This window comes from Cylas formicarius, unplaced genomic scaffold, assembly GCF_029955315.1.
Source record: "Cylas formicarius isolate icCylForm1 unplaced genomic scaffold, icCylForm1.1 PGA_scaffold_4__25_contigs__length_36172078, whole genome shotgun sequence".
NCBI classification, from domain to species: Eukaryota; Metazoa; Arthropoda; class Insecta; order Coleoptera; family Brentidae; genus Cylas; species Cylas formicarius.
In genome coordinates this window covers 30880803-30907600 of record NW_026844334.1, presented here as the reverse complement: position 1 = coordinate 30907600, position 26798 = coordinate 30880803, and the positions used below count along the sequence as shown (strand labels likewise).

General features: G+C 33.2%; 1 protein-coding gene across 7 annotated transcripts in view; it reads right to left on the bottom strand.

Moving 5' to 3' along the window:
• Positions 1-26798, bottom strand: part of LOC132700300 (tropomodulin) — a 224886-nt gene that overhangs the window by 98145 nt on the left and 99943 nt on the right. The window contains exon 1 of one of the 7 annotated variants that reach the window (XR_009618627.1): positions 6202-6477. The exons of the other annotated variants lie outside the window; for them this stretch is intronic. The gene's annotated coding sequence lies outside the window, so the exon portion shown is untranslated. Of the gene's footprint in view, positions 1-6201; positions 6478-26798 lie in introns of those variants that run through there. 7 annotated transcript variants of the gene reach the window in all.

Here is a 26798-nt window from a genome sequence, read left to right as displayed (position 1 = left end):
TTAAAAACAAACTAGTTCCAAACATTGCTCCTAATAGCGTCGTTGTAAAGGACAATGCAAGTTATCACAGTATGCAGTTAACTAAAACCCCTTCCTCATGTGACACAAAAGCAACAATCCAAAACTACATGTATAATAACATTTATTTTCACGAAAATTATATCAAAAAGCAATCAATTGAGGTTCTACAAAGCTTGAACCTACAAAAGGAATACGTCTGTGATAATTATGCAAAAAATCTAGGGCATACAGTTTTAATCCCATTGAACATGTTTGGCACCAATGTTTTTCCCCGTGTTAACTCCTCAAACTTATAGGAACCGAAGTTTTTAACATCCCTCACAAAGTTGGGAAAATTCTGTTAAGCATATTAAAAAACCAGAACAATCGTATATCCATACTGCAAATAATATAGAACAAATAATAATTAGAACAGGCGCTGATAACGATAGTGATACTGACATATTATGTGAATAATTTTAAACAATTTAAGTATGTAATAAAAATAATTTGTAATTTTATTTTAGATTTAAACATAAATACATACATAAATAAATAAATACTGTTTAGTATATTTCCTAACAAAACCCCAAATAAATAAATTCTAAGCAAAGTAGGGACCTGTTCGGCCATATTTCATTCTTATAGTTTGCCCGGGTCTTTCCTTAATTCGTATCAGTAAGTCACTTTCTTATATCCATGAACAGACTTTATATATACTTTGAACTATAAGTGCTAATTATAATAAAAAAAATATTATGAATAATTTGTTATAAACGATCAACTAAAGCCAAATATCCAACGCACATTCATTCCCTAATCTATTAATTAAGATTCTCCATAGTTGCCTATAGATTCGTCTAGCTGCTGCTAGGGCAGAGTAATTCAACACGACCACATCATCTATTGAGTTTAGTAAATTTATCTCGCCTTGGCTCAAATTGTGCAAGTCTTCTAACAATACTTATCAGTTGGTTAAATTGCATTGATAATGCTGGTTAATTTAATAGATGCAGAAAACATAAAGGAGTCGAAGTCGGACATTGTACAATGTATAGGGTGGGCCTTTTATTTTGGGACACTTACCTTATCTCAGAAACTATTGGGAATGGAGCCAAACGTTAAATGCAAAAGTTAATTGGGGTATTACAAACTTTCAATTTATTTTAATGTTGTATATACAGGGTGTTCTATTTCTCGTGGGCTAGTACCAACTTTTTTATTTTAAATGGAACGTCACATTTTGTGTATAATATGCTATACCTAAGTCTAACCGTTTATAACATTTTTATTTTTTCGGAAGCATTTGTTCATTCGGAAGCATTTATTGTGTGACTTGATAAGTTTTGGACTCGAATAACGGATTTCATAATAAATTTCAATACATAATAGTAATACAGGGTACGAGAAAAATAAGATTAAAAATTGAATTAAAAAATTTGCAAAACTTTTTTTTTAATGGAAACTACCTATTTTCATAATCTTGTCATAAAATATCTGTTAATTAATAAAAAATTAGCATTTATTGTTTCACTTGAGTAAGTTTTGTTGTTGACAAAGTACTCGAATAACGGATTTCATAATAAATTTGGGCACATCATAATACAGGGTCCGCGAAAAATAAGATTAAAAATAAAATTAAAAAAACTGAAAAAAAACTTTTTTTTTAATGGACACTACCTATTTTCATAATGTTTTCATATTTAGCATCAAAAATTAAGGCAACTTTATGTAAAATTGTATATGCCTAATATTTTTACTTTTTGAAATATTTCCTTTTAAACATTTGTCAATCACAAATAATATGCTGTTGCCATACAAGTTCAGTTAGTGTAGGGTGGCTATGACGATGTTTAAACAAAACAATGCCGCTTGCGTATTATATTTATCACAGAGGAAAAGATTGAAATGTTAGAAAGTTACGTATCGAACAATTAACACCGGACCCTGGCTCTTAGAGATCATATAACAAAATTTCCATTAAGGAGACGCCCAGAAAAAAGATCTTCAACAGGATTTACGATCAAGAAAAAATAGACGTCGTCATATTTTGAATAATGAAGAGCAACTTAATATTTTGTTATATTTTGCAGAGAGCCCTGAAGATTTGACCCGAATCTGTTAGAAATGCGATTATATATTTAAAATCCTTGTATTCCTCAAGACATATTGAACAACTGTTACAATAATTATTATCCTTTGTGTTAGCTATTAATTTTTTATTGATCGGTCATTAACAAATTCACCAACGTTACCCTTATTCTTGGTCTTATTTTGTATAAATAATGCAAACATAATCTTTGGGTCTTCATAAGCACATCGACAAAATTATGGTCAACTATGAAATGGTAAATCATAATGGCAGCACTTTAGCAATTGTTTTGTTTAAACTCCGTCATAGCCACCTTACACTAAATGAATTTATATGGCACAAACATATTGCTTGTGATAGACAAATGTTTAAAAGCAAAAAAAAGTAAAATGTTAGGCTAATACAACCTTATATAAAAGTGCCTTAATTTTTAAAGCTAAATATGACAAGATTATAAAAATGGGTGGTTTCCATTAAAAAAATTTTTTTTGGCAGTTCTTTTAATTTCATTTTTAATCTTATTTTTCGCGTACCCTGTATTAATATGTATCGAAATTTCTTATGAAATCCGTTATTCCAGTCCTTCGTCGACAACAAAACTTACTCAGTGAAACAATAAATACTTTCGAATGAAGAAATTGGCAAATATTTTAAGTCTTGCAAACGTCATTTTGCGCATAAAAAATTAAAAAAGTCAAAAACGATTAGACTTAGGTATAGGACAATATGTACAAAATATGTTTAGAATTTTGTATATAATTCAAAAATGAAGTAATTGTAAATGTACCTGTCAGCAAAATTCAAATATTGAAAAATGCAGCCAATACATAATTTTTGATTAATCTTTTAAAAGCATTTAAAGTTTATTGAAAATAGTATTCAAAATATGTGTAGTTTTATATCATTAATTACTAACATATGACGGCGTTAGTTTATTTTTTGTCTTAAATATAAATATAAAGGCATCAAGCATTACTTTTTTTTGTACAGTTAATATTTGTAGCACATTTAATATCGCCATCACAGATATATACGACGGCAGCGCCAAAATTTCCCGGCCTGAATAAGAAAGAAACAAAGTAGAGTAACAATTTTTTTTTATTTTTCAATATAAACCCCCTTAACTTTAATACACTTATTACATCTCTTTATTAACAACTCAATCCCTTTAAAAAAATATTATTTTGGTTTGTCTGCAAAATGAACTAAAACAGCTCAACTCAACTTCGTCGTTAAACCGCCGCCCACGTAAGTCCTTTTTCAAATATCCAAATAAATAGTAGTCGCTGGGGGCCATATCTGGGCTATAGGGAGGATGAACTATCTGTTGGAACCCACACTCTAAAATGGCATCTTCTGCAACACCAGCAGTATGGACAGGTGCATTGTCGTGAAAAAGACGCGCGCCTTTGGTCAGTTTTCCTCGACGTTTTACACTTATGCAGTCTCACAATTTATGTAATAATGTTGCGTAATATTTACCATTGACAGTGGTATTAGTTTCTTTAAAATCTATCAAAAGAATTCCTTCACAATCCCAAAAGATCGTGGCCATCACCTTTTTTGTTGACTGGCAGACTCTGAATTTTCTTGGGGGTGCTTCACCCTTACGACACCACTCCATTGATTCTTTTTTCGATAGAGGGTCATAATAGAGACCCATAGTTTCATCTCTTGTCACAATAGTTTCTATCACAGGCTTCGGTTCCGACCCACAGAGTTCCAAAAAGACCGCGCACACTCTACACGGCGTTGTTTTTGAATAGCCGAAAGGTTTTTAGGAATCCATCTTGCACTAACCTCATGCATACCTAAATGATCATGCAGGTTTCGACGAACACTTGTATCGGAAAGCTTAATAATTTCTGAGATTGACCTTTAAACGTCGATCAGTCAATTCCACCTCTTCCACAATCGCAACAATATCTTCCGTTATGACCTCCACTGGTCGACCAGTTCTTGAATCATCTTCAAGGGACTCCTGCCCCATTCAAAAACGTTTTGCCCATTCTTTCACTACAGAATACGAAGGAGAACTTGGGCCGTACACACCGTCCAGCCGTTCTTTAATAATTTTAGGTGCTGACCCTTCTTTTGTCAAAAACTTTATGACTGCTCTATACTCAATTTGCGTTATTTGCGACATTTTTTCGGACATGTCTTCTTGAAAATGCTGACAGTTGTTTATGTTGTTTATGTTTATTATTTCAAAAAGTAAAAATATTAATCATATACAAGCTCATATAAAATTGCCTTATTTTTTAATGATAAATATGCTTCCCTCTCTTTCGCACTCTTCATTGCCATTTCTTGGCACTCTGGCACGGTATGTAGTGCATACCACGAAGATAAAAAAAAATGGGACTGGGAGTTACGACCACAATGGAAAAAGTTGCCACGGGTTGAAACATTTTAAAAAGCTAAATCCAAAAATCGGTACTGTAAGTCACTAAAATGAAAAAGGAAATTTTAGAAAACTAAATCCAAAAATCTTGTCACTAAAATGAACTGAAGAAAATACTATTATTTTATAATTGTAAAAATCTCAGTCCACAATCTACTCCTACCTATTAAGCTTTGTTATTAATATCCTTGGCAACATTCATCTGTTTACTATGATTAGCAAACTTAATAAGTGGATATGTTTTTTAAAATTTCGACATTTTAAATACTAATTAAATAGATGAATTAAAACGAAAATATGGTAATGCTGGTAATATGAATCTATAAATCTTTGGAAATTATACAAACTGCCGAAATTTGAAACAAAAATGGATGCGCGATTCATGAATTTATTCTTCTAACCGGTCTACTAAATTCTAAAGCTCAATAAGACTTGCAGAAAGTATTTTAATGAAAAAAAAGTACAAATTATATAAATAACAAACAATAAATAAATAGATAAACATAAACAAAAAAGAATTTATTTCTTTGTTAATTACAAGGTACAGGATATTTATTAACTTACGTTTCTGTTTTGGTATTAATACGACGAAAAATATATGCCTTTCACCTCAGAATTAGGAGCAAAGGATAAAGTGTTTTTAGAAGTCGATACCAGAGAAGTAAGAAATATTTATACCGATTCTGACTTTGCGAATAATAAAAACAGTGTAATTGACTATTTGATAAAGGCATGCAAAACAAAAAATTTCGCTTTATCTAGTGCAGACTCGGAATACCGGGATATTAAAAAGTACCAGAACGCTCATAATGTCAAAATTTTGTTTGAAGTTACCGCTTTTTTAGTAAAAACTACCGGAACGCTTAAAGGTCCAAAAAAAATTGCTAAAGCTGCAACGATAAAATTCAACACACAGCAATGTTGTCAGATTTACCACTTTTACGTTACACATCATAACATTAGGCAAAAATATTAGTCATATACAACCTTACATAAAATTGCCTTAATTTTTAATGCTAAACATGACAACCTGATAAAAATAGATAGCTTCCATTTAAAACAAATGTTTTTCTGGCAGTTTTTTTAATTTCATTTTTAATTTTTTTTTAGCGTACCCTGTATTAACATGTATCGAAATTTCTTTCTTTGTCTTCAACAAAACTTACTCGAGTGGAACAAGGCTTTCGAATGAAAAAATTGGCAGATATTTTACGTCTTGCAAAACGTCATTTTTCACATACACAATTAAAAACGGTTAGACCTAAGTATAGGACATTATACACAAAATATGTCTAGAATTTTATACAGAATTCAATAATGATGTAATATAGCAGGTGTTCCGTTTAAAATAAGAAATTAATGAACATAATATAATAAAAGAAGAAAATTAAACTCTCTGTATGTACAAAACTAAAATAAATGAAAGGCCCGTAATACCTCAATTAACATTTTTATTTTACTTTTGGCTGCATCCCCTATAGTTTCTGGCACAAGGTAGTGTCCCAAGATAAAGGGCCCACCCTATTCGGGTTATACGAAAATCGATATATTAAAACCAATTTTTTTCACGCCCACGAAATGAAAATAAAAATGAACGTCCGTGCTATACTGTTTGCGCTAAACTCGTGACATAATAACAAACGTTCCCGTGCCAAGAGGCGCAAATGCAAATTTTCTCTTTCGTTCTCTTTCGCGGTGCGGGTACCTTCTTGGTGACGGTCCTCGTCGTCTCTTCGGACGCCCATTCCTGAAAGTACTCCATCGTCCATATCACCGCGCACCGGAAAAAAAAAGCAACGTGAAACGATGGAATCGAAAGGTTCGGTTTGTGACCTCGCACAACCAAAACACTGTCAAACACACACAATAACCATATCGGAGAGTTCGCGACGAACGGTCATGCGGAATCGCGATTCTACTACTAAGGCGCCTCGGCCGGTCTCCTTGTTTCGGGAAATTCGGGAGACGGGCACTTAAGTCAGGCCTGCAACGCGCGACTAGCGCAGCAGCACGCTGCGTTTAGTTTTGACATTGATCGCGGGTTCGGACTATTTTCGAAATTTTATTGTCGCCGTACATCTTCTCGATGTGCTTTAAAATTCACGCAACCGTGAATTGTGCCTGGTGTGTGTGTGTGGCGACTCAAACCACCACGCTGGAAACGAGTCGGTTCCAAACTCCCAATAATTCGATGACGCCGATGTCCAATACAAAAAAAAAACTAATTTCATTAAGTTCTTTTCCCATCTTCAATGGCATTTGGCAGCTACATCGACAACATCGACAGCTAGTTCCCCAAGTCTTGTTGCAGGCTATATTTACCCCAAATAAGTAACTATTAAACTCGTTTCTTGTCCTTCTTCTTCTTACGTTAGGACTGGGTCCTCATCAAGGATTTGCCAGGAGTATTTGAGATGTTGAGGACCAGCTCTCATACCATCTCATAGGTGGACGTACAGGCGATCGGGTTGTGCCTGGTTTCTTTCCCTTTGCAATTTTTGCTAATCGTTCATTTTGCATTCCGCTAACATGGTCTCTCCATTCTCTTCTGTGACTCCTTGCACATCTAACTACATCCTGCACATTACACATTTCCCTTATTTCCTCATTTCTCTTCCGATCGAATAACGGATGGCCTGTTATTAATCTCAGGGTTCGCATTTCCGTTGTTTTTAAGAGCCGTTTACTGGTTGTGTTCTCCGCTCTAGTTTTTATTGCGTATGTCATGACCGGTCTTACGCAAGCTTTATTTATTCTAACTATACTTGTCGTACTTATATACTTATTTCGCCAAATTAAATCTCTTAGGTATCCTGATATTAATGCTGCCTTTATTGTTTGGGCTTTTACTTCATTCATTAGGTTTCTATCAGTTGTTACTTTCGAAACTCGATGAAATCGAATTTTCGAAAGTATCTGCGCTCGTATAAAAATATCATATCTCGGTAAGGGTAGGTCCTATGGGATCGCTGTTGGTACAGAAATGATCACCGTTTTTGTCTGTTTGGCAGTTTTCCGTTCTCCGTTCTCCGTTCTCGTCTTTTGATTTTTCCTGAATAACTTTCGAACCATTGGAGCTACAAAATTGAAATTTTGCCTCCTTTTTAACCCTCAACGACGCACATAAGGTTAAAAAAAATGCCCCTGATCCGACTCCGGTATCCATCTTTTTTTCGCGATTTTCGACCGTTTTTTGGACCATGAAACACGATAAGTGTCCGAAATTTGAAGCAATCGACTTCATATTTGGCATATATATACAGCTTTGCTTTGTGACGGAACGTATTGAAAATGGGGGCTGGGAATTAAAAACATTAGGAACCGTGCTTGTAAGGGTCTACAAAAAACATCATTTTTCAAAAACTGTTTAGGAGACCAAAAAAATTCTTGAACCAGTTACGGTTCTATAAACTTTTATTCGTGACAATTTTTCAAAAATATACAAATTCAAATTCAAAAAAACTGAAAAATGAAAATTGAGTATAACTAACTGAGAGAATATGATTCAGATCTCACTTTCTTTTATATTGCGATATAGCCCGCAGAGATATTCCGTGCTAAATGAGAAATGTGTTAAGTGTCCTAAAGAAACTGGTCGCAAGTATTTTTAAAAAATTATTGATTTTTTTTCGCTAATTTTAGCTTCCAGAAAAATATGTTTTCCTCCATAATCGTTCTTCCGATTGGCAAAATTCTTTAACCGGCAGACGCAGAAGATCCAGTCCAATAACATTTATTTCAGGGTTTTCAAATTATAGGCAACAATCAAAAAGACCTAGGAAAATGATCTTTTACGGAGCAAATCAAAAATTGTAAAAAATATGGCTAATTGGTTCAAACGGTGTCATTGGCCGCATCAAGAGATACAATTTTTGTATTCGCGATTTTCGCCTATCATATACGTTGCTCGGGATATTTGAAAAAATGGACAATCCAGGGCTATAACCATCACTTCGAACAATGATTGTATCGTATACAGGGTGTGTCGTTTATGGGCAAAAAATCTAAAATATACTAAAAATTTCCGTTTTTGTGGGTAAATTATTGGCGATAAATCAAAAACCGTTAAAGATGGGATAATTTTATTTGAACAGTATCGTAAGCCGGGTCGTGAGAGAGTTTCAGGTTAATTATACAGGGCAAATTTTAATATTTACTGATGTTTGCTGTAACTTTTAAGTTCGACGAGATGCGATACAGGGTGCATGCACAATTGCAGGAGCACGGTAGCAAAACGATGCGTCACTTTACCACACGAAACCGCGAAGTTCTTTCCTTTTATAATAAAAAGCTGCTTCGCGCTAGGCGCTACGAACTTGCCCCGCCCAGTGACGATTTTTCGAAAGCCATCTTGTTATGTGTGTTCCTAAATTTGTTCCTAAATATTTTGTTCTACACTCTGATCACTAGTTTGCATCTTCTCAGTTCTTTGGATATTGTAAGAGATTTCGTTTGTTTTTGTAGATATTTGTTACATGTTGTTCGTTTTCGCTATTTGTTGGAATTTATATAGGAGCTGTTGTACGTTTTCTTCGTCTGCCGAGATTATTACTGCGTCATCAGCATAGCATATTATAGCCTATTATTTTTATTTCTTTGTCTCCCTTTCGATAACCTAACCCGGCTTGCTCTACTTCGTTTATGATTTCGTCCATTATGATGTTGAACGAGTTTGGGCTTAGGCTATTCCCTTGTATGATGCCCGTTACCACAGGTATTTTATTGCCTAATTTGTTTGCCGTTCTCAAAAAGGTATAATTTTCAATAACTCTTATTATATTGGGGTGAATGATCCTTTCTGTTAGTAGAGTTATGAGATCATTTAAGCGTACCCTTTTAAACCTAAATGCTGCCTTATTAAACTCTATGGCATTTTCAGTTATTTGGCGAATTATAATAATCGGATCTGTTATTTCTGAATCCTTGCTGTTCTTCACGTATCCCGATAGACTTTACTTCTGCTAAAATTTTAGTAAATAGTTTCAGAACCGCATTCAATTTTGGGGATCGGTTTTTTCTTATTTGTTATTTCGTCGACGCCTGTGGCTTTTCTGTTCAGGGAGAAAATCCTATTTTGGGTTTCCTTGATGTTTTCATCCTCGTGGCGTAATTCCTGTGATGGTACGTTAGATTGTGTTAAATCATAAAGTTTTTAAAAATGTTTGTATTTTATATGTATTCATTTGTTGGTTTTCTTCTATTCTATAGGTCATGTTGCATATCGTTCGAACACTTTTTCCCCGTGTTCTCTTTTGATTTTTCGAATATTTTCTTTGACTCTGTTCCTTACAGCTTTATGGCCATTATGTATGTATGTATGTAAATATGTATGCAGATGCTATTGTCCCTTCTGTTCGGCTAAGATCTTGACTTCTTGTCTTCCAAAGACTTCTTCTGATGCTTTTAGTATATTAGTTCTTAGTTTTGTCCATGCAGTTTCAATCTCATCTGTCCCTTGGATATTATTAACATCTATTCTCTCTCTGAACCTTTGTTATGTAGATATAAGAAAGTGACCAATTGCTTTTGAATGGGATTATTCAAGGGTGGTAACTAATGTACAATGCAACAGGATTAATACCTAAAGTAATTTTATAGCTACCTGTGTTTAATATTCTTTGGTTTGGTATACTACTTAGTTTAAGTTTATTAGTAATCATTCTTATTCCGTGTGTAATACAGCGTGTGTTGAATCGTGTGCGAATTATGCAAAATATGTGCGAGTCTAGTGTATCTCAGGAGATGCTCTCGCCCAAATGTAGAAAACACTATTCTATTGAGACTAAAGAAGTTATAAACAATGTTTATTTGACTCTCATTGAACGTGGTGCCAGCAAGCAAGCATCTTTAGAAGAAACGGCCACATTGACGAAAATTCCAACATCAAGTGTATGGAAAATTGTGAATAATCCCATTTCAGCGAGGAAAAAAAGAAGCGATGCTGACATTTCCTCGAGTGTAGATGAAAGTGATCAAGATATAATACGGCGTAAAATTTACCAGTTATACGAGGAACAAAGCGTGCCTACATTAGATATATTAATTAGGAGGCTTGAAAAAGATGAAACCGGTGTTAAATGTGGCAGAACTACCTTATGGAAGTGTACTCAAAACATGGGTTTTAGATTTAAATATATTGACAAAAAGCGAGTTTTAATGGAATCTTTCAGAATTCGGAAATGGCGGCTAGAATATCTAGAAAAAATTAGGATTCACAGAGAACAACAAAGGGCAATTATTTACTTGGATGAAACCTGGTTAGACGCTTATGATACCCCGGAAAAGGGTTGGGTTGACTCAACTGATAAGTGTAAAACAAACGCGCCATCAAAAAGAGGTAAAAGAATAACTGTTTTGCATGGCTGGCTCTAAAGAGGTTGGATTCCAAATGGACTTTCTCTGTCTGCGAAAAATATTGAAGATTCTTCTCGCTTACAATGAAGACACCACCGCTGATTTATTTGAAAGTTGGTTTAAAAACAAACTAGTTCCAAACATTCCTCATAATAGCGTCATTGTAATGGACAATGCAAGTTATCACAGTAGACAGTTGACAAAAACCCCTTCCTCATGTGACACAAAGGTAACAGTCCAAAACTACATGTATAATAATGACATTTATTTTTACGAAGATTATACCAAAAAGCAATTAATTGAGGTTCTACAAAGCTAGAAACCAACAAAAGGAATACGTCTGTGATAATTATGCAAAAAATCTAGGGCATACAATTTTTAAGGCTTCCACCTTACCCCTGTATATTTAATCCCATTGAACATGTTTGGCACAAACTGAAATCTGCCATTCGTGATAACAATGTTTTTCCCAATGTTAACTCCAATGTCCTCAAACTTATAGAAACCGAAGTTTTTAACAACCCTCCGCAAAGTTGGGCAAATTCTGTTAAACATGTAGAAAAAGCAGAACAATCGTACATCCATATTGCAAATAATATAGAACAAATAATAATTAGAACTGGCGATGATAGCGATAGTGATACTGATATATTATGTGAATAATTTTAAGTAATTTCAGTAGGTAACAAAAATAATTTGTAATTTTATTTTAGATTTAAACATAAATACATACATAAATAAATAAATATTGTTTAGTGTCTTTCCTAACAAAACCCCAAATAATTAAATTCTAAGCAAATTACGGACATATTGGGCTATATTTCTTTCTTACAGCTTGCCCGGGTCTTTCCTTAATTCGTATCACTTAGTCACTTTCTTATATCTATGAACAGACTTTACCATAAGAGTTGGAAACAGATTGCACATTATTTTCGCTATAAACTCACAAAAAATACAGCTCTTTCCTATTGTCATCATTAAGCTAATTAGATATGGCATAGTCATCAAACAGCTTTTTTTTTTAGAGGAATGACAGTTGAAGTTAATTTGATAAAGAAGAAACCTACAGAATTTCTATGAAAGATTGTTTAATCAATCCTTTGGGGAAGTGATATCACGGAACTAGCGAAAAACTGTGTTATTAAAGAAGAGGTCTTAACTACTTTATCCGTTCAACCGTTAATTATGACGTCAAGCCAGTTCCTCAGATAACGAAAAATATTACGATTTTTGATAATTTAGTTTCTGTATGATGTTTAATAAAAAAAAAGAGTAAGAATACCTAGCATACCTATATAATGCCCACTTGTTAGTAAATTAAAATAAGATGTCTTCCTTTTTACAAATATCCTACCGGGTCGACTTTGGCACACGATTTTCTATGTTGATGCCAAACAAGAAAAGTGGCTTAAGTGTTGTTGAGTAACTACTTTGCATTCCTGAAGACGTTTTCTTACTCGACAACTTTCTCAAATGGACCCCGGTTAAAAAATCAGCTGTTTAACGACCGCCATTTTTAAAATTTTAATAGGACTGGCGGTTTATAAGCTAATAATTTGGCTTCGTATCAGCTTTGAGGATTTTCATTTATTTTAAAAGTAAAAGTAGAAACATCGGAGCATTAAAAAATCCTTATCCTTACACTCGAATTACTGTTACTTGTACTTGGACAAATTTATATTTCTAGAGCAATCTTTTCACCAACTAACAAATCTGTCTCTTATATTTGAGTAAGAACGATAAGTAGGAACATTAGAGTACAAAAAATGTTGGTGAATGAATTGTTGAGTGCTCGCTACCTTCGCAAAAACCTTTTCGATTGATGATCAGATTCGTTTGAGTCACGTTGTTTCGCGCGCAACTGGAAAGGCGTGAATCCTCGGACCAAAAATATCACATAGGCAGACATTACAACAAATACGCTAATCTGAATATATTTTCGGAATGTTTTTCATGCCAACCGACATCATTTTATGAATTCATAATGCCCGCATCTTCACTGAGGATCCTATTTACAAACGCGAGAGTGTTTTATTTCAGTTTTTAGTGCCAATTATCTTATATTTATTTGCATCCAAACAATCGTTAAATTAAATTGTTAAACTGCGGATTACAAATACGCCGTTTGCGTTGGAACGCATCACGCTTACGCACTTTGGGACATTATTATTTTCCGATTATTAGGTCCGAGGTTATTTCGCACGTAAAACCGGCACTCAATAAAAAAAGAAACATTCAAATATGCAGTTGTACGTTTAAATCGTGTAAATCGAAGACATTTTTTTTGTGGAATTAAAACAGAGAAGATTTTAAGTTTTTTAACAACGAACCTCAGTTTATTTGCAAACCGTACAACCTACAGATATTTAGCTCTTTGTACAACTCAGTTATATTTTTACGATTTGTTTTGCTAATGTTCAACATATAAGAAATAAAAAAAATATTGTAGATCATGTCCTTAGTTTTTTTCGATAAATAACTTCTAATAACATTTAAATATTGCAGTTGAAATTTAATTTACCATCCACCGTTGCCCCTAAATATTTAACATAATTTACTTGCTCCAGAGGTGCGTTAGTAATAATTACTCCCTGCCAAATCTGATAATTATAGGAAATAAAAGTATTTTTGTTCGATTTCTTTTAATGGACATATGTTAGAATACCTTTTGCAAGGAAAGTGGTGGGGGATGTTAGAATATTTTCTTAAATAAATATCGAAATCTCCAAAAATACTGAACGTATTTTAGTATACTTGGGGTGGTTAAAAAGGACTTTGCATCAGTTGTGCCATGGGTGACGCGATTGCAATTGCTTACGTTTTCACCAAATGGCGTTTTAGAACATAACAAAAAGAATAAATGAAATGACATCAATAGATAGTCAAATCCCAGTGAAAACAGCATCTGAATATCTTATAGAAAATAAAAGAAGTTTACTGTACTGTTTTTACAATACAGTTGGTTTTTATAAAATTACACAACACTAGTCGCCAACAACTGATTAGAGACCGAGTAATTGACACTAATTTTTAATGAAAAAATAAATGGTAATAATAAATATTTGAAAACAGTTAAGCATGTCAATACCTAAAATAAAAAAAGGAGTTTTTACTGAGTTTTAAACGAAGTCAATATGTTAAGAACAAAGAAAATTTCGCCTCTCAGTTGTAACCTCCAAAGACAAAAGACCTTATCGTTAAAGTTTCGGGACAAACTGTCTTACTACAATTTATAATATTAATATTAATTTTGAACCATTTAGCTAATTCAGACGACACATTTGCATATCATCGAAAATAGATACACAACAGTTACCCAATACAACAATTGTTGTATCGCCGCAATATTCAAAAACCAACCCTTCCGCGAATCATGCTTAAAAATTGAAAAGGTAAGAGTCGCTAGACCGCTATCCTTAGATGTTGCAAAATACTCAACATTCTATTTAATATGGAATATATGAAAAATGTCTTATTACAGTACAATGAAAACGCAGAACATTTCCTTAAAAACAGTAGCACATTAGGTGCTACTGAGGATCTTGACATTAGTGTTTCAAACGATTGGTGTAGTAGGTTTACATATTTTAATAAATAAATCGGAAAATTTTGGAATTACTGGACCTATGCTTAATTTAATTAAATCTTTTAGGAAGATAGAAATCATTTCTCAAACTTAAACTTAATAATGTTCAAAGTGCTACACGGTCAGATTGCTCGGGAGTATCACAGGGATCAGTCTTGGGCCCTCTGTTGCACTGTCTATATGTCTTACAATTAAACTTAAAACTTGCCAGTCTATTGGCAGGATTGCCCTGCTTTAGCCTACACAGGTGTAGAAGAAAATGTTTTGTGTGGGTGAGGGTTGGTTGTATAGTAATAAATTTATAGTATTTAAGCAACAAAACAAACAAATGCCCAATGTAAAGATAAATATTAATAATACACCTCTAGAGCAAGATGATAGATATTAATGCTTTTTCGTTGTTTCCCTCTCAGCATTTCTCAAAATGTTCAAATCTGAAACTATTTTTAGAAATAAAATTATTAAATGTGTGTGAATACAATTTGAAAATGGTCTCCAGTGAAGCTTATTCAAAATGTCACATTGGTTGTCATTTCCAAAAATGTCCGTGGATTGTGACCTGCATGTAGACTAGTATTATAAAGAAACAAACATAAAAAGTGTTTAAAAATCTGCAGTTGTGCCAAAGCCATTAAAAATTCAACGAGTTGCTAAATCATAAACCATAATTTAATAATATGTGGATTGGTTGTATAGTAATAAATTTATGGTATTTAAGTAAGAAAACAAACAAATGCACACTGTAAAGGTAAATATTCATAATACCCCTCAACAAGTAAATCATGATATGTATTTTGCTTTTATTATGTTTCACTATTAGGGTGCTTCAAAAATCCTCACCAAAGATGAGCCCTGTAACTCAACTCTAAAGGGTGGCTATTTTTATTTTAGTTTTAATTTCCCATGGGAAAAATTGTTTTTTCACTAAAATTAAATTTACGTATAATGTTCGCGATTTTTTACAAAAAACCAATTTATATTGTTAATGTTGAGTCTTTAAGCTTTCCAAAACCGTATAACAAAGTTTCATTACCATTAAAGGAAGATTAATTACAGCCATTTAAAAATTACTAAATTTTGAACTTTTCAGAAATAGCTTCTAATAATTTTGTATCCACATAATTTCTCAAAATTTTTATCCAAACTAATAGTGTTTTATTTCTATGGATTTCAAATTTTAAAATGGTTGTCAGTACGTAATGTAGGTGGCAGCACTAATTATAACACATTAACACATATATTAAGAAATTATATATTTCAATTATATAAGTTACATAATTACATTAAGAAACTATTGTGTAAAGCTCTCAGTAATTTCAATTACTATCAGTAAAATGGCTGAAAAGAATATTTATTTGGTTGTTTTTTCATGTAGAAAATTAAGTAAACGAAAATTACCGAGTATAAGAAAAGTTCTACAATTATTTTTCTACAAGCATACAGATACTAACCTTACAATTTGACAGTGTTTTGATGAAGTAATTCATGATGTTATGAAAGTTTGGAAACCTACTGGTATTCCCGTCTGTCAACCATATAACGCTATTACTAAAATCATGAAAGTTTATCGAGAGTGGGAACTTTTGAAAAAAAGAAAAGAAAACTCAGAAACATAAAATTAAGGAGCATACATTTAAAAATCGCCTTGAGAATTTGTTTGATATATCTAATCATAACTCAGCACGTTGTTTAACAGAAGCTCGGTCTAAATATTTAAATGAAGAATGGAAAACGTCAAATAGACATAGTATTTTTTTAACTTCTGCAAACTTAGAAGTTTCGACAGGGACTCTAATGAATTCAGATTTAGGTAAGGAACCAAACAATGATTACGCAGGTACCTATAATATGATTGATTCCACAAATAAGTTCTGTATTGTTTTTGTAAAAAATCGCGAAAATTATACGTAAATTTAATTTTTGTAAAAAAAGAGTTTTTCCCATGTTAATTAAATGGGAAACTAAAATAAAAATAGCGACCCCTTAGAGTTAATCTCCAGGGCTCATCTTTGGTGAGGATTTTTTTTATATCAAAAAGAAACATTTGAGAAGGTAAGGGCTAAAAAAAATTAAAAATTTTTTTGAAGCACTCTAATATCTATTTCTTTTCCAAAGGATGCAGGAACTTTAGTGCATTTGGGTTTCTAATTAGTCTAGACCCAATGGTGACATAGAAGGCCACATTTATGATTTATTCCCCAAGCTAGTAAACTTTCTTATTATGAATAGTAAAAGTGAGTGAGTAATTTTGGATTGCTCTTAAAATTCTAAGTAATCATCATGTCACATACCTTGTAGCTAATTTAACCGTTTTTGCGGTGTGAGTATATTTATTTAAAGAATAAAAAAAGGACATGTATTTTGTGAAAATCTGCGAAGTTGGACCTATTCATCGCGTTATTTTTTTAAACATAATCCGGTCTAGTTATTTAATTCAAGCTTTGAACCAAACTCCATTTTTAAACAACAAAATTGGGAATGTCCTTATTCTGACATAATTAAAATAATTGATACGGGTTGTCTAACACTGGAAAATAATATGACGACGTAATCGTCATATCTCGCAATTGCAAAAATACCATAAAACTTAACGTCATTTGACAAATTAACCGAGCAAAATTTTGAAAAAGTTTTCGGCTGGATACTGTATAGAAACCCAAATGGAATTTTTAAAGCTTTACTAATGTACTACGTGCACGGAAATCGGTCTTTTTTGTGCATCCGTACGAACATAGTTTCAAGGCGTTTTAAAAATAAAACCAAAACGTCATTTTGGTTATAAATGGTCTGCAGTCTAATAATAAATGACCAAGCTCGAAGGTTTAGCATTTAATTTTGTTCAAGAGTTCGTTTACCCTACGCGTTTTGCTTTGTTTTTCTAGATGTTATACTATAGATACGTGTGTATAAGAAGAAGAGTGAGATTAATCTTTAAACCGTTTTATTAATATAAATAAGGTACCTATTTTTGGATGTGCGATTAAACCCGGTGATCATCACTACACGGGTGTTGTAGGATTAAAATGACTATTAAAGTTCGCCGATAGCGGCAGGTCTTTGTAGAGAATTAAAGGAACAACATGGAAAACAGTTGTTTATTTTACGGATAAATTTAAACCTGTCCCCACGTTTGTTCTGTGTTTTGCTGCATCAGTTTCGTTTAACACGGGATCGAGTCACTTCGGATATTTCCGACAGTACCGCACGGGTTTGGCAGCAATCGGATGTCTTCGGAGATTTTACAACATTTTAAACGTATTCTCTCTCTTGGTTGCCATCACAAAAAATGTTATCAGTGATATATCGGTTGTATACCAGCATGTCGAATAGTAAGTAATAGTAAGTAGTCAAGAAACAAAAACATTGGCTACAAAAAAGGTTATAAAAAAATAAGCAGTTGTGCGAAAGCCACAAAAAATTCAAGTGGTTTCTTAATGATAGACCATAATTTCAGGTGCGCAATTTTGAATCAAATTCAAATGTATGTGCATTTTAAGTATTGTTGCCAAGATACAGGGTGTCAAATTTCTCTATTAATATCTCTAACAACTCTTCGCCGATTCTAGTAGGCAAATGTTTTTTTAAAAATCATTGTCATAATAGTCTTGGGAGCTTCAGAAAAATTATTATTAAGGAAGTCGACCAAGAGAAATTGTTGCCACAACTTTGGAATTTTCTTTGCAAATTTAATCTATTTTTCAAATTCGTTTAATTTGGTTTATTTAAAATTACGTGGTCAATGCAGAAAAACGGCGAACTTCCTACATAACGCCCTCTGGCGAATGCGGCAGTAACCAACATGACGTGGCTTTATTTCAACCAAATAGGTTAATTCAATATCATCGTCTGAACTGTACTGAATATCGTATGAGAAGAACAGAGATATATTCCCGTTATCAAAGATGTATAATTTATTTAATTGAAACTTGGACCTTAATGAGGATTTACCCCCCTCTGCTTGCTGTTGTCTCGCTTAGAAAAACACCGAATTTGTCAAATGTATCATTGAAATTCAAAAATATTTGTTCCATTAAGGTACAGGAAAAGATAACTTTTGGAAATGTAAAACACATATAAAATTAAAAAACAATATTCGTGTGCATTCTGTTTTAGGTCGTCTTCCATATCATTGTATATTTAACCCCATAGAATATTTGTGGAAGCAAGTAAAGTCAAATGTGAGAACAGAAATTGTACTGCTACTACTAATTTAATTAAAAATGTAATTAACAATACACCTGCCGAGAGTTGGAGAAAAGCAACGCAGCGCATTTTAGGAATTGAAGACTTTACACTTTTCAGAATTAAATTTTGAAGAAAAACGTACTCGTTAAGATGAATATTAAAAAATTGTATATATTTAGTGTCACTGTAAATGAACATAATATAATATTTCTTGTCTCTGATGCTATGCCCTATAATACTGAAACGATATGAGGTAACTTTAAAAATTACGCACCCTAGGGATAGAAATATAGATTTCAAAGATATAAAGATATAAAAAAAATACCCAATTATGCACTACTCGAGTGTGCGTAATAAGAAGTGTCCTTAAGCAGAAATATTACCATAGAGAAAAGTTATACTATAAGTACCTAGTTTAAAATTTTGTAGCCATGAAAAAAATTTTGAAGCAAATGTCAGATAAGAAATGAATTTGACGACACCAAATAATCTAAGGATCTTATTTTTTAAGCGTGGCGGTTTATTTCTGATCCTATTAGTTTCGGTACAGGATTTCTGCAAACTGGCCAATTTGCCTAGCTGCTCACTTCGGCGCTGAATCTATACATAAACATCGCGGCCTGCTCTAGTAATTACCGCGTTAAATTAATCAAAACAAAGCGTCTAAAACGTATAGCGGAAGCATTTTCGGCGATTTCCTTGACCTAACTTTTATTTTTAAGATTGGTCATATCGCTGCGTTCGTATATGCGGAGATTTTAATTTCGAAAAAAAGAACCAAATTTAACTAGCTAGCCGTGCGGTAAATTGTATTTGAACGTAAGTTCCAAGTGTTCCCTTATAATTCACAGACTATCCGATTCTTATTTAAAGTATTAAAAAAATAAATTAAATCGTTTGTCAGAGTTAATTTGCGTATTAAGTTCAAAACTTTATATCCGCGGGAAATTGAAGAGCCTTTAGGGAATATAAATCTGCCAGATATAGGGAGAGAAGAATTTGTTGTAACCAGATGGAAGCAGAAAGCAAAAGGCTTGTTTGATAAAGGCGTTAAACGAGCTTGTAATTACAACCTTATAAATGCGACCGTAGACGCTTTATACGAACTTGCATCATGCCACACTTCCTTGTTACCACTAAGCAAGAATTATTACAAGCTTACAGAATAAGAAGCATTGTTCCAAACTGGCAGAAACTTGGAAATTGAGATAGGAGTTAGGTAGGGTTACGGACCTAACAGAGAAGTATAAAAATAATTTACAAAACTATCGGCTTTACCCATTTTATAAGAAAACTAAATATCTTGGGTTTTTCATAATTTAAAAATAAATTATTGTTATCAAAGCAGTCCCCAATCAGTGATTTGCAATGTTTCATTCTGTTATGACTGATTTATTTTACATCCAGACCTGGCCAGCCAAAGCAGTGAGATATACAGTTACAAATTCTAGACCAAGAAATTTGTAAAGCTAAAGTCTGTTCATAGATATAAGAAAGTGACTAACTGATACGAATTAAGGAAAGACCCGGGCAAGCTGTAAGAATGAAATATGGCCGAACAGATCCGTACTTTGCTTAGAATTTAATTATTTGAGGTTTTGTTAGGAAAGATACTAAACAATATTTATTTATTTATGTATGTATTTATGTTTAAATCTAAAATAAAATTACAAATTATTTTTATTACCTATTTAAATTACTTAAACTTATTTACATAATATATGAGTATCACTATCACTATCATCACCTGTTCAAATTATTATTTGTTCTATATTATTTGCAATATGGATATAAGATTGTTCTGTTTTTCTATATGTTTAACCGAATTTGCCCAACTTTGTGGAGGGATGTTAAAAACCTCGGTTTCTATAAGTTTAAATATACAATGGTAAGGTCTTAACACTGTATGCCCTAGGATTTTTGCATAATCATCACAGACGTATTCCTTTTGTAGGTTCAAGCTTTATAGAACCTCAATTAATTGCTTTTTGGTATAATCTTCGTGAAAATAAATGTCGTTATTATATATGTACCTTTGGATTGTTGCTTTTCTGTCACATGAAGGAGGGGTTTTAGTCAAATGTCTACTGTGATAACTTGCATTGTCCATTACAATTACGCTATTAGGAGGAATGTTTGGAGTTAGTTTGTTTTTAAACCAACTTTCAAATAAATCAGCGGTGGTGTCTTCATTGTAAGCGAGAAGAATCTTTAATATTTTTCGCAGACAGAGAAAGTCCATTTGGAATCCAACCATCTTTAGAGCCAGCATGCAAAATAGTTATTCTTTTACCTCTTTTTGATGGCGGGTTTGTTTTACACGTATCAGTTGAGTCAACCTAACCCTTTTTCGAGGTGTCACAAGTGCGAGCCAGATTTCATCCAAGTAAATAATTGGCCTTTGTTGTTCTCTGTAAATCCTAATTTTTTCCTAGATATTCCAGTCGTCATTTTCGAATTCTAAAAGATTCCATTAAAACTTGGCTTTTGTCAATTTTTTAAATCAAAAACCCATGTTTTGAATACACTTCCATAAGGTAATTCTGCGACATTCAACCCCGGTTATCTTTTTCAAGCCTCCTAATTAAGATATCTAATGTAGGCACACTTTGTACCTCGTATAACTGGTAAATTTTACGCCGTATTATATCTTGATCACTTTCATTACTCCCAAGAAAATGTCAGCATCGCTTCTTTTCTTCCTCGCTGAAATGGGATTATTCACAATTTTCCATACCGTTGATGTAGGAATTAGTCCATGTGGGCGTTTCTTCTAAAGATGCTTGCTGGCTGGCACCACATTCAATGAGAGTCAAATTACCATTGTTTATAACTTCCTTAGTCTTAATAGAATAGTGATTTCTACATTTGGGCGGGAGCATCTCCTGAGATACATTAGACATATTTTGCATAATTCGCACACGATTCAACACACGCTGTATTACACACGAAATAAGAATGATTACTAATAAACTTAAACTAAGTAGTATACCAAACCAAAGAATATTAAACCCAGGTAGGTATAACTTTAGGTAATAATCTTGTTGCATTGTATGTTAATGACCACCCTTGGATAATCCCATTCAAAAGCAATTGGTCACGTTCTTATATCTATGAACAGACCATACCTAGTTTACATGCTGTCTTTACAGTGTAAGTGTAATATGAGATCTCTCCATATACAAATATTCTACGTCCGAAAATAGAGATACGATTTTATCTTACACTCTATTAGAAAAACAAAATGTATCTTTTGGTTATTATACAATCAAACAATATCAAAATGAAACGTCATCGTTTTAAATATCACATATTCAAATATTATTTGAAAATAATTTTTGTCAAATATAAATTTGGAAATTACTAAAACTTAAATCAAATCTGTAAAGCAAGGGAATACGTTAGTTTTCTTTTATTTACCAATTTCCAAATGGTTATCATTGCTCCAAACTTTCCTGTCAAATTTATAAATAACTTACTACGTCGAAAAATTGAATATCAACTTTAGAAATAAAGAAGAATACGTTATATAAAACTAATCAAATGAATAAAGTAACGGTCACAGTCAGTTAAATATTTTATTTTTATTTTAGAAAATGCAACAAACTTTTTTAATAAATCCATGCACATCTGGATTGGTAGAAGATTATGCGATGGCCATTTAATAACCCCGACTTTAATCAAAATGTTTTATTCAAGAACTAGCAAATGTGGATGTGTGTGATGGAAGAAGTGGTCGAAACTAAAAGAAGAAATAGCGGATATCAATAGAAACCGTCAGTCACACCCCACGAATTATATTTGGCACACTTTATATTGATGAAATCAAGAAGAAAAATTCTATCCGAATAAATTAAAATATACTGGGTGTTACATCAAATTATGTCATTTTTGTAGATTTTTAACTCTTTTTTTTTTCTATTATACTATTACCAAACGATAATAGATAAAAAAAACCATACAGGTTTTATATTGCTAGTTCTTAATAACTCTTCAAGACTTGGCTGTAGTTATGGTGCGAAATATAAACAAACGCACTTTAGGTGAGGGGATGAGGTAACTTTCAAGAATGTCACATTTAACTCGCAAAATTTTCTAATATAAATTCTTAAAATCCAGCTTCGCGGCAAGTCTTAATGTTGATCTTGTGTTGATCTTGATTAATTTAATATTGTATTTAGTCTAACTAATATTTTGTCTATCGAAAATTTCTATAATGAATTTTCCTCCGATTCGCTTTTAGCCTCATTTCGAGCAAATAAATAGTGAATCTAACATCCCGGCCCCAATTATCTCTTTTATTAAACGCCGTAATTATTTAGTTAGTGACAAAAATAACGCGCCGTACGCTAATTAAAATTTATGTCGGACACTTGCAATAGCCTGTGTAAAAAGGTGTTTCGCGAGCAAGCCAAAAGGAACGAAAAACAAGAGATACGCACGCATCTCGACGTGTTTCCCGAAAAATATATTGCCTCTCGGGTCCATGAAGATTAAGAGCCGGATTATATACAAGGCGTTCCTTGGATGTCTTTAAAAAAAAGCATAATTGAGAGAGGGAGAGGGAGAGAGAAAGTAGAACATAACCAAATATCAGTCAAATAGAAGCAAAAGCACTGGAAAAGTCCAAACGACAAAAACCAAAGACTGAGGAAGGTCCGAATGTGCTTGCAATGCAACTCTTCCAATTTTTTTAACTTGATTTATTATCAAAATTAATAAGAATGTTAGGTTTTCGCTATGTAACAGAAGCTTTTTATGTAAACAACCACAGAGAGTGAGTGAGCACTTCCAATTTGAAAAAAAAAATCGAAAATTACATATCCAAATTTAGAACAACGATATTTTTAGACGAAACGGGGATATTTTCCAATGGGAGTGGCTTAAAATCTCCGCAAGACAAGTCAAAAGGCAAAAAGTGTCATTTATTTAATATTGTGACTAATGACCCATTATTTCGGTAGCCTCTGTGTGGCCTTGAACACGCATGATAAGATTAGGCTAATTATAATAATAAAGGTTAATTATAATAATAGTTTTGTTGCATAAACAGCATTACATCAACAAAATAAAATATCCAAAACAACACATAAGCCGAGCAACCCTTCTGTGCAAGTCAGCCATCTGAGAATTCCACAGATGCTGACGATTATAATTGAAAATAAAGAGACGAAAAGGGTACCAGGTAGCAAAATTAATAAAAATGAGCGTTAATCAAAATTACTTCGGACTGTAGAAAGATCCTTTTTAGTCTACGCTTAAACACGCAGCAGCTGTCTTCGAAACTGAGCATATTTGAGTGAGTAAATCAATTTAGCAGTATAAAAGTAAAAGTTTTGAAATTGGTAAGTAATTTCAAGTATAGTGACAACCGCTCATGAGTATTTTTAAGATTCTGTACACATCTTTCGTTCACTGAGTCAAAATGAGAACCCAATACTGGAGCAGTGATTTAAGTGAGATAAAATCAAGGGGTAACAGAGAAGTTTTTGATTTCTCGTAAAAAACAATGCATATGGGAGTAAATTAGTTTTAATGCGCCATAGGCTCTGTTAAACCTATAAGCAACATGCTTCTAAATCTATATTCTATCTATATTGAAGGTTACTGTCATCAAAAGATGTGTACAAAATGGTGGTCGTTGGCATATAGATGATATTTAAGACATTTAAATAACCGATGAAATTGATGGGATGAGAGTCCCAAGCATACTACTGGTAGTATGCTTGGGACATAAGACAAGAATGATTTCAACAGGTTCTTAGCACTACCATTCAACACAATAATATTAATCTAGATACTACAAGGTCATGAACGCCTGACTAAAGTCTACGTCGACAAAATTTCTTAGTGGAATGTGGGTACATTATAATTATTAGTTGTTGAAAGGGGAATACTTTCTTCTTGCTTGCAGATGAGTAGGAAATAAGTAGATAAGCTACATTCATTAATAGTGTGTGTTATATAGGCAGGAAAGAGCATGTTTCTTTGCGTCCTAGCTTTGCTCTAGTATTATATTTTGCATTGCGTTGCACTCTTATTTTTTTCTTTTGGCACAAAACAAACGATATAGAAAAAGATGAAGCTACAGGGGAGTGTTTTATATTTTCTGTTAGTAAACGCTGAAGATTGCCAAGTTTTTAATAGCACTTAAAATATTTTTAGGTAGGTTTTATATCGATATAGACAATATATTCCTTGCCGTTAAAAAAAAAGCAAACACTATCTTTTATTTAGATATAAGTGGGGAGTAAAAGTTTTATATGGCACATGAAAAAATAAACAACATATCTTTGTACGCTTATACGAGAACATGACATGCTTGGACTATCATAAACGGAATGTCCTCAATAAACCAATAAAAAACCGTTTTTCAATCAGAACAGAAAGATATTTTTATTTATACATTTATACAATATTTTTATCGGACAATTCTAAAAAACAGTTTATAAAGATTTCAGTCAACGTCACAGGGCATGAAAGCTGTCGTTGAGAGGACAGTGGACTTAAATGTCATTCCAAGGTCAACCTTGCGTCGACTCCTTGGGAACCATGTGACAAAGAAACAACGAAAGTGTTTATTCATGATGATGCAGATGATGATCCATATTGCAACAGAACTTAAATGAAAATGGTCTATTTACTGGCATATAAGTACATATAAGTAAGTAGGAAATCTAAACTTTGAGACTACAGTTTCAAAAAAATTAGGAATTTTATTCACCTTCCTTAATAATAATAGACTTTAGACTTTAGACTTTATTGGCCATTAAATACATTACAAGAACAACAAATGGCAAGTCACATCTGTGAATGAAAATGAATTAACACAATACCAAACACATTCCAATAACATTCATAGAGAGCAATATAATTATCAGATACACAAACACCAAACATTGAAACAAAAATTAGGTAAAAAAAATAAGTAAATAAATAAATAAATAAATTCCCAGTTAGTATTATGGAGACACTCGTGACGCAACACGGATGTACTCATCTGCAGTATAGAATGCGTTCTCCAATAGAAATTGCAAAATTACAAAATTTAGTGAATGGTAGATCCTTGACAACGGTTGGTAGAACATTGTAGTAATTAATGTACAATTTGTTTAACTCGGATGTGCTCAGCCTAGAATGGCTCTGGACAATTAATTCAGATCCCCTGGTGTAGTGATTGTGGCGATCACAGTGCTTAGGCCTATCGTTCTTTAGCTCATGTATGCGAGTGACTGTATAGTAAATAAATAGTGAAAATAGTCAAAATATTAAGCTTTGAGAAGAGCGGGTGGTAGTAATCACGAGGTTTTGCATTCGCAATCACACGTATCGCTTTTTTTTGCATAAGGAAAGCCTTGCGGGCATGCACGGAAACAATAGCGTACGCTGAGTGAGAATGGAACAATCCGAAATAAGCAAGCCTTGACATGATAAGAATGAGTGACTTGTTTAAGTATCTAATTAGAAACAATTGACTTGACAGTTTGTGGCAGAGGTGTTCAACGTGATCCGAACCATCCACGCGCTCTAGTCTTATTGGCCACACTATCAATACTAAGTTCATATGGGTTCCTAGCTCGTTGATGTACACTATGAACAGCAGCGGCCGGAGCACCGAGCCCTGCGGCACTACAAACGAAACCGGCAGGCTGGAACTCCTGAATCTCCCATTCACTTCGACACACTGAAGTCTACCGCTAAGATAAGAGGGGACGTTGGTATCTCCCTTCTTGTGTGTGTTAACTGTTCTGGAAATATTCCAGTTTCAAACATCTGGTTAATTAGATGAGCTATAGGGTCAGCTAAAAAAGTTACGGTATGTTTAAGAATTTTTAAATTTAGACGTCTAAAGAATTAGAATTACTCAAATGTAGAATTGTGTTATAGACTAATTCACTGGAAACCGGATCCAGGAAAAACGACCTCGTGGGACTTGATTGCCTTCTCATATAGAGCTTTGGATCATTTATTTTTTTTATTTCGGCAGTAATGCTCGATGCCACCTGAGAAAAATATAAGTTGAAATCATTGGGAGTATTACTACAATTGGTATAACCGCGATTAAGGTTTTTCTCACTGTTAATAAGTTTCCAGCAGCTCCGACCAAGATTTTCAGAGTTGTTTACAAACTAACCATAAGCTGCAGCTTTTGTCGACTGAACTTCTTTTTTATAGCG